Source organism: Pleurodeles waltl, chromosome 4_1 (assembly GCF_031143425.1).
Source record: "Pleurodeles waltl isolate 20211129_DDA chromosome 4_1, aPleWal1.hap1.20221129, whole genome shotgun sequence".
NCBI lineage: Eukaryota > Metazoa > Chordata > Amphibia > Caudata > Salamandridae > Pleurodeles > Pleurodeles waltl.
In genome coordinates, this window is record NC_090442.1 from 76,112,042 (window position 1) to 76,124,516 (window position 12,475).

The window sequence follows — 12,475 nt, forward strand, 5'->3', positions numbered from 1 at the left end:
GGGGACCTCTTGATCTGCAGTCACATACTTTACTGCTGAGCTATACACATCCTCTTTTCCTGAAATATGCCTTCACACACACCTTATTACTGCGAGCAGCAGGCTGTAGAGTGCAGACGTCACATATAATACCATGGACTCTGACTAGCACTGAGTTATACCTACTCTGGGATTCCAGCTATGGGACTAGCTTACTCTCTTGTCTACTCACCATGCTGGAAGTGAGAGTGAGTCTTACTCTCTTCTGCAATCACTCTGTGCCCTAAATTTCAGTCTTAGTCTCTCGTCTGCTCACTCTCTGCAGTAAGTGTGCAAAGCTGTCAGTGACTCAGCCAGTCTAAGCCTCCTAGCTCATTTAAAAATCCACTGCCTCAGACATTGACAGAACACAACTCTAGTGAGGAAAGACTTCTTTTTAACAGTGCTTTGGTTAGCAGTACCATACAACTCTCACACAGTCACTATCTCTTCTAATCGATGCAAGTTCACATAGATGTCTTTTAAAATGCAATTTCTGTGTCCCTCACGTGGTAATGTCTTTAACAATGCTATATCTTTGTTTTATGGTAAAACAATTTGATATGGTATACATATTGGACCAGTCTTACTGTACATTCTAGTAACGGTAAGCTGGCGTGATACTAGTGAAACACACTGGAAACAGTACACAGGCCAGTCACAGTGTACCAGCATTTGGGTCCAGTTTTGTCTAGCCGACGTTACCTTACATACTAATTACAGTAAATAGGTGTGCTACTGGAGAAAGACACAAGTAACAGCATGCAGGCATTTGTTTCTTACACATATTACTATCAGTAAGCACACATGCTACTGTCCAAACTCAGTTCTAAAACTGCAGAGACTTCTGTTACAGTATAAGGACATTTGTGAAAGCATTACGGGCATACAGTGTCCACACACTCACATCTTTGCTGCTGTACAGGCACACAGTGTTTCTTAAAGCAAAACAAATCAGCTGTGCTGTGGTAAATACAGTGGAATTTAGAAACTTGTGATTTGTTTACCTATGTATTTTTTCTTTGCACCTGCAATTTCTGCTATATGCTCAATTATTAGAAGCAATGCTTGTTAATAAATCCATGCCGTAAAACATTATCTGTGTGCTGCACACTACAGAATGTAGAAAGATGTATTAAAGTACACAGTATCATGCTGTGTACACAAATTTCAATTTGTCCCTGTGTGCCAATGTACGAACTCTTGTTTTAATCGAATTGATCCATGGTGCAGTTACTGGGCGTGAGTGTGAAAACTGTTAATTTTCGCACAACAGTCTTAAGGATGCACATAAAACTTTGAGCTATTTTGTTTAAATAGTCGTTTTAGTGTGAAATACTTTCAATAAATCCCCAAGAATTGTAGAAAGTGATATAGAAAGAAATTGAAAGCTTCTTTCATGTGTGAAGGGGGCACCCAGATTGATCCATGGTGCAGTTACTGGGTGTGAGTGTGAAAACTGTTAATTTTCAAAAAGAGTCATAAGGATGCACATAAAACTTTGAGCTATTTTGCTTAATTAGTCGTTTTAGTGTGACATACTTTCAAAAAATCCCCAAGAATTGAAAAAAGCGATACAGAAAGAAACTGACAGCTTCTTTAAAGTATTAAGGGGGCACCCGGATTTGAACCAGAGACCTCTTGATCTGCAGTCAAATGCTCTACCACTGAGCTATACCCCCTTGTTGTACTATCTGGAAGTGGATGGACTAGAAACTGCTGCTGTGGATCTCATCAGAACGGCTTCCTCTTTTATAGGCTCTCTATACCACCTGCTGATTTATTAGTCACAGGGTCTGGGACACAGCCTGACTCATGCCCCTGGCTACAAGCTGATGGACACACTCAACACACCTGCTGCTTCACTATTCACACCAAAATACATAGCATGACAGCAGGTCCTAGGCCAAGGGTGCCAATTCACTCTCAAGCTTACTCTTGCTTCACTAGTCACAGGGACTGCTATGGAGACCGGCTGCTGGTCCTTTCACACAACCCTCTTACGGACGCAGATAAAACCTAAAACTCTTTTTAATTAGTGGTTTTTCTGTGACATACTTTCAAGAAATCTCCAGAAATTGAAATAAGTAACAGATAATTTTTTTTTTGTTCCTTAAAAGGAGAAGTGGGAAGCAAGACTTGAACTGGGGACCTCTTGATCTGCAGTCACATACTTTACTGCTGAGCTATACACATCCTCTTTTCCTGAAATATGCCTTCACACACACCTTATTACTGCGAGCAGCAGGCTGTAGAGTGCAGACGTCACATATAATACCATGGACTCTGACTAGCACTGAGTTATACCTACTCTGGGATTCCAGCTGTGGGACTAGCTTACTCTCTTGTCTACTCACCATGCTGGAAGTGAGAGTGAGTCTTACTCTCGTCTGCAATCACTCTGTGCCCTAAATTTCAGTCTTAGTCTCTCGTCTGCTCACTCTCTGCAGTAAGTGTGCAAAGCTGTCAGTGACTCAGCCAGTCTAAGCCTCCTAGCTCATTTAAAAATCCACTGCCTCAGACATTGACAGAACAGAACTCTAGTGAGGAAAGACTTCTTTTTAACAGTGCTTTGGTTAGCAGTACCATACAACTCTCACACAGTCACTATCTCTTCTAATCGATGCAAGTTCACATAGATGTCTTTTAAAATGCAATTTCTGTGTCCCTCACGTGGTAATGTCTTTAACAATGCTATATCTTTGTTTTATGGTAAAACAATTTGATATGGTATACACATTGGACCAGTCTTACTGTACATTCTAGTAACGGTAAGCTGGCGTGATACTAGTGAAACACACTGGAAACAGTACACAGGCCAGTCACAGTGTACCAGCATTTGGGTCCAGTTTTGTCTAGCCGACGTTACCTTACATACTAATTACAGTAAATAGGTGTGCTACTGGAGAAAGACACAAGTAACAGCATGCAGGCATTTGTTTCTTACACATATTACTATCAGTAAGCACACATGCTACTGTCCAAACTCAGTTCTAAAACTGCAGAGACTTCTGTTACAGTATAAGGACATTTGTGAAAGCATTACGGGCATACAGTGTCCACACACTCACATCTTTGCTGCTGTACAGGCACACAGTGTTTCTTAAAGCACAACAAATCAGCTGTGCTGTGGTAAATACAGTGGAATTTAGAAACTTGTGATTTGTTTACCTATGTATTTTTTCTTTGCACCTGCAATTTCTGCTATATGCTCAATTATTAGAAGAATTCTTGTTAATAAATCCATGCCGTAAAACATTATCTGTGTGCTGCACACTACAGAATGTAGAAAGATGTATTAAAGTACACAGTATCATGCTGTGTACACAAATTTCAATTTGTCCCTGTGTGCCAATGTACGAACTCTTGTTTTACTCGAATTGATCCATGGTGCAGTTACTGGGCGTGAGTGTGAAAACTGTTAATTTTCGCACAACAGTCTTAAGGATGCACATAAAACTTTGAGCTATTTTGTTTAAATAGTCGTTTTAGTGTGAAATACTTTCAATAAATCCCCAAGAATTGTAGAAAGTGATATAGAAAGAAATTGAAAGCTTCTTTCATGTGTGAAGGGGGCACCCAGATTGATCCATGGTGCAGTTACTGGGTGTGAGTGTGAAAACTGTTAATTTTCAACAAGAGTCATAAGGATGCACATAAAACTTTGAGCTATTTTGCTTAATTAGTCGTTTTAGTGTGACATACTTTCAAAAAATCCCCAAGAATTGAAAAAAGCGATACAGAAAGAAATTGACAGCTTCTTTAAAGTATTAAGGGGGCACCCGGATTTGAACCAGGGACCTCTTGATCTGCAGTCAAGTGCTCTACCACTGAGCTATACCCCCTTGTTGTACTATCTGGAAGTGGATGGACTAGAAACTGCTGCTGTGGATCTCATCAGAACGGCTTCCTCTTTTATAGGCTCTCTATACCACCTGCTGATTTATTAGTCACAGGGTCTGGGACACAGCCTGACTCATGCCCCTGGCTACAAGCTGATGGACACACTCAACACACCTGATGCTTCACTATTCACACCAAAATACATAGCATGACAGCAGGTCCTAGGCCAAGGGTGCCAATTCACTCTCAAGCTTACTCTTGCTTCACTAGTCACAGGGACTGCTATGGAGACTGGCTGCTGGTCCTTTCACGAAACCCTCTTACGGACGCAGATAAAACCTAAAACTCTTTTTAATTAGTGGTTTTTCTGTGACATACTTTCAAGAAATCTCCAGAAATTGAAATAAGTAACAGAGAATTTTTTTTTTGTTCCTTAAAAGGAGAAGTGGGAAGCAAGACTTGAATTGGGGACCTCTTGATCTGCAGTCACATACTTTACTGCTGAGCTATACACATCCTCTTTTCCTGAAATATGCCTTCACACACACCTTATTACTGCGAGCAGCAGGCTGTAGAGTGCAGACGTCACATATAATACAATGGGCTCTGACTAGCACTGAGTTATACCTACTCTGGGATTCCAGCTGTGGGACTAGCTTACTCTCTTGTCTACTCACCATGCTGGAAGTGAGAGTGAGTCTTACTCTCTTCTGCAATCACTCTGTGCCCTAAATTTCAGTCTTAGTCTCTCGTCTGCTCACTCTCTGCAGTAAGTGTGCAAAGCTGACAGTGACTCAGCCAGTCTAAGCCTCCTAGCTCATTTAAAAATCCACTGCCTCAGACATTGACAGAACACAACTCTACAACTCTCACACAGTCACTATCTCTTCTAATCGATGCAAGTTCACATAGATGTCTTTTAAAATGCAATTTCTGTGTCCCTCACGTGGAAATGTCTTTAACAATGCTATATCTTTGTTTTATGGTAAAACAATTTGATATGGTATACATATTGGACCAGTCTTACTGTACATTCTAGTAACGGTAAGCTGGCGTGATACTAGTGAAACACACTGGAAACAGTACACAGGCCAGTCACAGTGTACCAGCATTTGGGTCCAGTTTTGTCTAGCCGACGTTACCTTACATACTAATTACAGTAAATAGGTGTGCTACTGGAGAAAGACACAAGTAACAGCATGCAGGCATTTGTTTCTTACACATATTACTATCAGTAAGCACACATGCTACTGTCCAAACTCAGTTCTAAAACTGCAGAGACTTCTGTTACAGTATAAGGACATTTGTGAAAGCATTACGGGCATACAGTGTCCACACACTCACATCTTTGCTACTGTACAGGCACACAGTGTTTCTTAAAGCACAACAAATCAGCTGTGCTGTGGTAAATACAGTGGAATTTAGAAACTTGTGATTTGTTTACCTATGTATTTTTTCTTTGCACCTGCAATTTCTGCTATATGCTCAATTATTAGAAGCAATGCTTGTTAATAAATCCATGCCGTAAAACATTATCTGTGTGCTGCACACTACAGAATGTAGAAAGATGTATTAAAGTACACAGTATCATGCTGTGTACACAAATTTCAATTTGTCCCTGTGTGCCAATGTACGAACTCTTGTTTTACTCGAATTGATCCCTGGTGCAGTTACTGGGCGTGAGTGTGAAAACTGTTAATTTTCGCACAACAGTCTTAAGGATGCACATAAAACTTTGAGCTATTTTGTTTAAATCGTCGTTTTAGTGTGAAATACTTTCAATAAATCCCCAAGAATTGTAGAAAGTGATATAGAAAGAAATTGAAAGCTTCTTTCATGTGTGAAGGGGCCACCCAGATTGATCCATGGTGCAGTTACTGGGTGTGAGTGTGAAAACTGTTAATTTTCAACAAGAGTCATAAGGATGCACATAAAACTTTGAGCTATTTTGCTTAATTAGTCGTTTTAGTGTGACATACTTTCAAAAAATCCCCAAGAATTGAAAAAAGCGATACAGAAAGAAATTGACAGCTTCTTTAAAGTATTAAGGGGGCACCCGGATTTGAAACAGAGACCTCTTGATCTGCAGTCAAATGCTCTACCACTGAGCTATACCCCCTTGTTGTACTATCTGGAAGTGGATGGACTAGAAACTGCTGCTGTGGATCTCATCAGAACGGCTTCCTCTTTTATAGGCTCTCTATACCACCTGCTGATTTATTAGTCACAGGGTCTGGGACACAGCCTGACTCATGCCCCTGGCTACAAGCTGATGGACACACTCAACACACCTGATGCTTCACTATTCACACCAAAATACATAGCATGACAGCAGGTCCTAGGCCAAGGGTGCCAATTCACTCTCAAGCTTACTCTTGCTTCACTAGTCACAGGGACTGCTATGGAGACCGGCTGCTGGTCCTTTCACACAACCCTCTTACGGACGCAGATAAAACCTAAAACTCTTTTTAATTAGTGGTTTTTCTGTGACATACTTTCAAGAAATCTCCAGAAATTGAAATAAGTAACAGAGAATTTTTTTTTGTTCCTTAAAAGGAGAAGTGGGAAGCAAGACTTGAACTGGGGACCTCTTGATCTGCAGTCACATACTTTACTGCTGAGCTATACACATCCTCTTTTCCTGAAATATGCCTTCACACACACCTTATTACTGCGAGCAGCAGGCTGTAGAGTGCAGACGTCACATATAATACCATGGACTCTGACTAGCACTGAGTTATACCTACTCTGGGATTCCAGCTGTGGGACTAGCTTACTCTCTTGTCTACTCACCATGCTGGAAGTGAGAGTGAGTCTTACTCTCTTCTGCAATCACTCTGTGCCCTAAATTTCAGTCTTAGTCTCTCGTCTGCTCACTCTCTGCAGTAAGTGTGCAAAGCTGTCAGTGACTCAGCCAGTCTAAGCCTCCTAGCTCATTTAAAAATCCACTGCCTCAGACATTGACAGAACACAACTCTAGTGAGGAGAGACTTCTTTTTAACAGTGCTTTGGTTAGCAGTACCATACAACTCTCACACAGTCACTATCTCTTCTAATCGATGCAAGTTCACATAGATGTCTTTTAAAATGCAATTTCTCTGTCCCTCACGTGGTAATGTCTTTAACAATGCTATATCTTTGTTTTATGGTAAAACAATTTGATATGGTATACATATTGGACCAGTCTTACTGTACATTCTAGTAACGGTAAGCTGGCGTGATACTAGTGAAACACACTGGAAACAGTACACAGGCCAGTCACAGTGTACCAGCTTTTGGGTCGAGTTTTGTCTAGCCGACGTTACCTTACATACTAATTACAGTAAATAGGTGTGCTACTGGAGAAAGACACAAGTAACAGCATGCAGGCATTTGTTTCTTACACATATTACTATCAGTAAGCACACATGCTACTGTCCAAACTCAGTTCTAAAACTGCAGAGACTTCTGTTACAGTATAAGGACATTTGTGAAAGCATTACGGGCATACAGTGTCCACACACTCACATCTTTGCTGCTGTACAGGCACACAGTGTTTCTTAAAGCACAACAAATCAGCTGTGCTGTGGTAAATACAGTGGAATTTAGAAACTTGTGATTTGTTTACCTATGTATTTTTTCTTTGCACCTGCAATTTCTGCTATATGCTCAATTATTAGAAGCAATGCTTGTTAATAAATCCATGCCGTAAAACATTATCTGTGTGCTGCACACTACAGAATGTAGAAAGATGTATTAAAGTACACAGTATCATGCTGTGTACACAAATTTCAATTTGTCCCTGTGTGCCAATGTACGAACTCTTGTTTTACTCGAATTGATCCATGGTGCAGTTACTGGGCGTGAGTGTGAAAACTGTTAATTTTCGCACAACAGTCTTAAGGATGCACATAAAACTTTGAGCTATTTTGTTTAAATAGTCGTTTTAGTGTGAAATACTTTCAATAAATCCCCAAGAATTGTAGAAAGTGATATAGAAAGAAATTGAAAGCTTCTTTCATGTGTGAAGGGGGCACCCAGATTGATCCATGGTGCAGTTACTGGGTGTGAGTGTGAAAACTGTTAATTTTCAACAAGAGTCATAAGGATGCACATAAAACTTTGAGCTATTTTGCTTAATTAGCCGTTTTAGTGTGACATACTTTCAAAAAATCCCCAAGAATTGAAAAAAGCGATACAGAAAGAAATTGACAGCTTCTTTAAAGTATTAAGGGGGCCCCCGGATTTGAACCAGGGACCTCTTGATCTGCAGTCAAATGCTCTACCACTGAGCTATACCCCCTTGTTGTACTATCTGGAAGTGGATGGACTAGAAACTGCTGCTGTGGATCTCATCAGAACGGCTTCCTCTTTTATAGGCTCTCTATACCACCTGCTGATTTATTAGTCACAGGGTCTGGGACACAGCCTGACTCATGCCCCTGGCTACAAGCTGATGGACACACTCAACACACCTGATGCTTCACTATTCACACCAAAATACATAGCATGACAGCAGGTCCTAGACCAAGGGTGTCAATTCACTCTCAAGCTTACTCTTGCTTCACTAGTCACAGGGACTGCTATGGAGACTGGCTGCTGGTCCTTTCACACAACCCTCTTACGGACGCAGATAAAACCTAAAACTCTTTTTAATTAGTGGTTTTTCTGTGACATACTTTCAAGAAATCTCCAGAAATTGAAATAAGTAACAGAGACATTTTTTTTTGTTCCTTAAAAGGAGAAGTGGGAAGCAAGACTTGAACTGGGGACCTCTTGATCTGCAGTCACATACTTTACTGCTGAGCTATACACATCCTCTTTTCCTGAAATATGCCTTCACACACACCTTATTACTGCGAGCAGCAGGCTGTAGAGTGCAGACGTCACATATAATACCATGGACTCTGACTAGCACTGAGTTATACCTACTCTGGGATTCCAGCTATGGGACTAGCTTACTCTCTTGTCTACTCACCATGCTGGAAGTGAGAGTGAGTCTTACTCTCTTCTGCAATCACTCTGTGCCCTAAATTTCAGTCTTAGTCTCTCGTCTGCTCACTCTCTGCAGTAAGTGTGCAAAGCTGTCAGTGACTCAGCCAGTCTAAGCCTCCTAGCTCATTTAAAAATCCACTGCCTCAGACATTGACAGAACACAACTCTAGTGAGGAAAGACTTCTTTTTAACAGTGCTTTGGTTAGCAGTACCATACAACTCTCACACAGTCACTATCTCTTCTAATCGATGCAAGTTCACATAGATGTCTTTTAAAATGCAATTTCTGTGTCCCTCACGTGGTAATGTCTTTAACAATGCTATATCTTTGTTTTATGGTAAAACAATTTGATATGGTATACATATTGGACCAGTCTTACTGTACATTCTAGTAACGGTAAGCTGGCGTGATACTAGTGAAACACACTGGAAACAGTACACAGGCCAGTCACAGTGTACCAGCATTTGGGTCCAGTTTTGTCTAGCCGACGTTACCTTACATACTAATTACAGTAAATAGGTGTGCTACTGGAGAAAGACACAAGTAACAGCATGCAGGCATTTGTTTCTTACACATATTACTATCAGTAAGCACACATGCTACTGTCCAAACTCAGTTCTAAAACTGCAGAGACTTCTGTTACAGTATAAGGACATTTGTGAAAGCATTACGGGCATACAGTGTCCACACACTCACATCTTTGCTGCTGTACAGGCACACAGTGTTTCTTAAAGCACAACAAATCAGCTGTGCTGTGGTAAATACAGTGGAATTTAGAAACTTGTGATTTGTTTACCTATGTATTTTTTCTTTGCACCTGCAATTTCTGCTATATGCTCAATTATTAGAAGCAATGCTTGTTAATAAATCCATGCCGTAAAACATTATCTGTGTGCTGCACACTACAGAATGTAGAAAGATGTATTAAAGTACACAGTATCATGCTGTGTACACAAATTTCAATTTGTCCCTGTGTGCCAATGTACGAACTCTTGTTTTACTCGAATTGATCCATGGTGCAGTTACTGGGCGTGAGTGTGAAAACTGTTAATTTTCGCACAACAGTCTTAAGGATGCACATAAAACTTTGAGCTATTTTGTTTAAATCGTCGTTTTAGTGTGAAATACTTTCAATAAATCCCCAAGAATTGTAGAAAGTGATATAGAAAGAAATTGAAAGCTTCTTTCATGTGTGAAGGGGGCACCCAGATTGATCCATGGTGCAGTTACTGGGTGTGAGTGTGAAAACTGTTAATTTTCAACGAGTCATAAGGATGCACATAAAACTTTGAGCTATTTTGCTTAATTAGTCGTTTTAGTGTGACATACTTTCAAAAAATCCCCAAGAATTGAAAAAAGCGATACAGAAAGAAATTGACAGCTTCTTTAAAGTATTAAGGGGGCACCCGGATTTGAACCAGGGACCTCATGATCTGCAGTCAAATGCTCTACCACTGAGCTATACCCCCTTGTTGTACTATCTGGAAGTGGATGGACTAGAAACTGCTGCTGTGGATCTCATCAGAACGGCTTCCTCTTTTATAGGCTCTCTATACCACCTGCTGATTTATTAGTCACAGGGTCTGGGACACAGCCTGACTCATGCCCCTGGCTACAAGCTGATGGACACACTCAACACACCTGATGCTTCACTATTCACACCAAAATACATAGCATGACAGCAGGTCCTAGGCCAAGGGTGCCAATTCACTCTCAAGCTTACTCTTGTTTCACTAGTCACAGGGACTGCTATGGAGACCGGCTGCTGGTCCTTTCACACAACCCTCTTACGGACGCAGATAAAACCTAAAACTCTTTTTAATTAGTGGTTTTTCTGTGACATACTTTCAAGAAATCTCCAGAAATTGAAATAAGTAACAGAGAATTTTTTTTTTGTTCCTTAAAAGGAGAAGTGGGAAGCAAGACTTGAACTGGGGACCTCTTGATCTGCAGTCACATACTTTACTGCTGAGCTATACACATCCTCTTTTCCTGAAATATGCCTTCACACACACCTTATTACTGCGAGCAGCAGGCTGTAGAGTGCAGACGTCACATATAATACCATGGACTCTGACTAGCACTGAGTTATACCTACTCTGGGATTCCAGCTGTGGGACTAGCTTACTCTCTTGTCTACTCACCATGCTGGAAGTGAGAGTGAGTCTTACTCTCTTCTGCAATCACTCTGTGCCCTAAATTTCAGTCTTAGTCTCTTGTCTGCTCACTCTCTGCAGTAAGTGTGCAAAGCTGTCAGTGACTCAGCCAGTCTAAGCCTCCTAGCTCATTTAAAAATCCACTGCCTCAGAGATTGACAGAACACAACTCTAGTGAGGAAAGACTTCTTTTTAACAGTGCTTTGGTTAGCAGTACCATACAACTCTCACACAGTCACTATCTCTTCTAATCGATGCAAGTTCACATAGATGTCTTTTAAAATGCAATTTCTGTGTCCCTCACATGGTAATGTCTTTAACAATGCTATATCTTTGTTTTATGGTAAAACAATTTGATATGGTATACATATTGGACCAGTCTTACTGTACATTCTAGTAACGGTAAGCTGGTGTGATACTAGTGAAACACACTGGAAACAGTACACAGGCCAGTCACAGTGTACCAGCATTTGGGTCCAGTTTTGTCTAGCCGACGTTACCTTACATACTAATTACAGTAAATAGGTGTGCTACTGGAGAAAGACACAAGTAACAGCATACAGGCATTTGTTTCTTACACATATTACTATCAGTAAGCACACATGCTACTGTCCAAACTCAGTTCTAAAACTGCAGAGACTTCTGTTACAGTATAAGGACATTTGTGAAAGCATTACGGGCATACAGTGTCCATACACTCACATCTTTGCTGCTGTACAGGCACACAGTGTTTCTTAAAGCACAACAAATCAGCTGTGCTGTGGTAAATACAGTGGAATTTAGAAACTTGTGATTTGTTTACCTATGTATTTTTTCTTTGCACCTGCAATTTCTGCTATATGCTCAATTATTAGAAGCAATGCTTGTTAATAAATCCATGCCGTAAAACATTATCTGTGTGCTGCACACTACAGAATGTAGAAAGATGTATTAAAGTACACAGTATCATGCTGTGTACACAAATTTCAATTTGTCCCTGTGTGCCAATGTACGAACTCTTGTTTTACTCGAATTGATCCATGGTGCAGTTACTGGGCGTGAGTGTGAAAACTGTTAATTTTCGCACAACAGTCTTAAGGATGCACATAAAACTTTGAGCTATTTTGTTTAAATAGTCGTTTTAGTGTGAAATACTTTCAATAAATCCCCAAGAATTGTAGAAAGTGATATAGAAAGAAATTGAAAGCTTCTTTCATGTGTGAAGGGGGCACCCAGATTGATCCATGGTGCAGTTACTGGGTGTGAGTGTGAAAACTGTTAATTTTCAACAAGAGTCATAAGGATGCACATAAAACTTTGAGCTATTTTGCTTAATTAGTCGTTTTAGTGTGACATACTTTCAAAAAATCCCCAAGAATTGAAAAAAGCGATACAGAAAGAAATTGACAGCTTCTTTAAAGTATTAAGGGGGCACCCGGATTTGAACCAGGGACCTCTTGATCTGCAGTCAAATGCTCTACCACTGAGCTATACCCCCTTGTTG

The 12,475-nt window shown here is 40.4% G+C and overlaps 6 non-coding genes across 6 annotated transcripts; all 6 read right to left on the bottom strand.

Annotated features, from left to right (window-relative positions):
* Positions 1–1,628: 1,628 nt before the first annotated feature.
* Positions 1,629–1,700, bottom strand: TRNAC-GCA (transfer RNA cysteine (anticodon GCA)). Its single transcript has one exon. It is a non-coding gene; the product is annotated as a tRNA-Cys (tRNA).
* Positions 1,701–3,791: 2,091 nt separating this feature from the next.
* Positions 3,792–3,863, bottom strand: TRNAC-GCA (transfer RNA cysteine (anticodon GCA)). Its single transcript has one exon. It is a non-coding gene; the product is annotated as a tRNA-Cys (tRNA).
* A 2,045-nt stretch (positions 3,864–5,908) lies between these two features.
* TRNAC-GCA (transfer RNA cysteine (anticodon GCA)) lies at positions 5,909–5,980 on the bottom strand. The gene has a single exon. It is a non-coding gene; the product is annotated as a tRNA-Cys (tRNA).
* A 2,091-nt stretch (positions 5,981–8,071) lies between these two features.
* TRNAC-GCA (transfer RNA cysteine (anticodon GCA)) lies at positions 8,072–8,143 on the bottom strand. Its single transcript has one exon. It is a non-coding gene; the product is annotated as a tRNA-Cys (tRNA).
* Positions 8,144–10,233: 2,090 nt separating this feature from the next.
* On the bottom strand, positions 10,234–10,305 carry TRNAC-GCA (transfer RNA cysteine (anticodon GCA)). The gene has a single exon. It is a non-coding gene; the product is annotated as a tRNA-Cys (tRNA).
* A 2,092-nt stretch (positions 10,306–12,397) lies between these two features.
* On the bottom strand, positions 12,398–12,469 carry TRNAC-GCA (transfer RNA cysteine (anticodon GCA)). Its single transcript has one exon. It is a non-coding gene; the product is annotated as a tRNA-Cys (tRNA).
* Between the last annotated feature and the right edge of the window lie 6 nt (positions 12,470–12,475).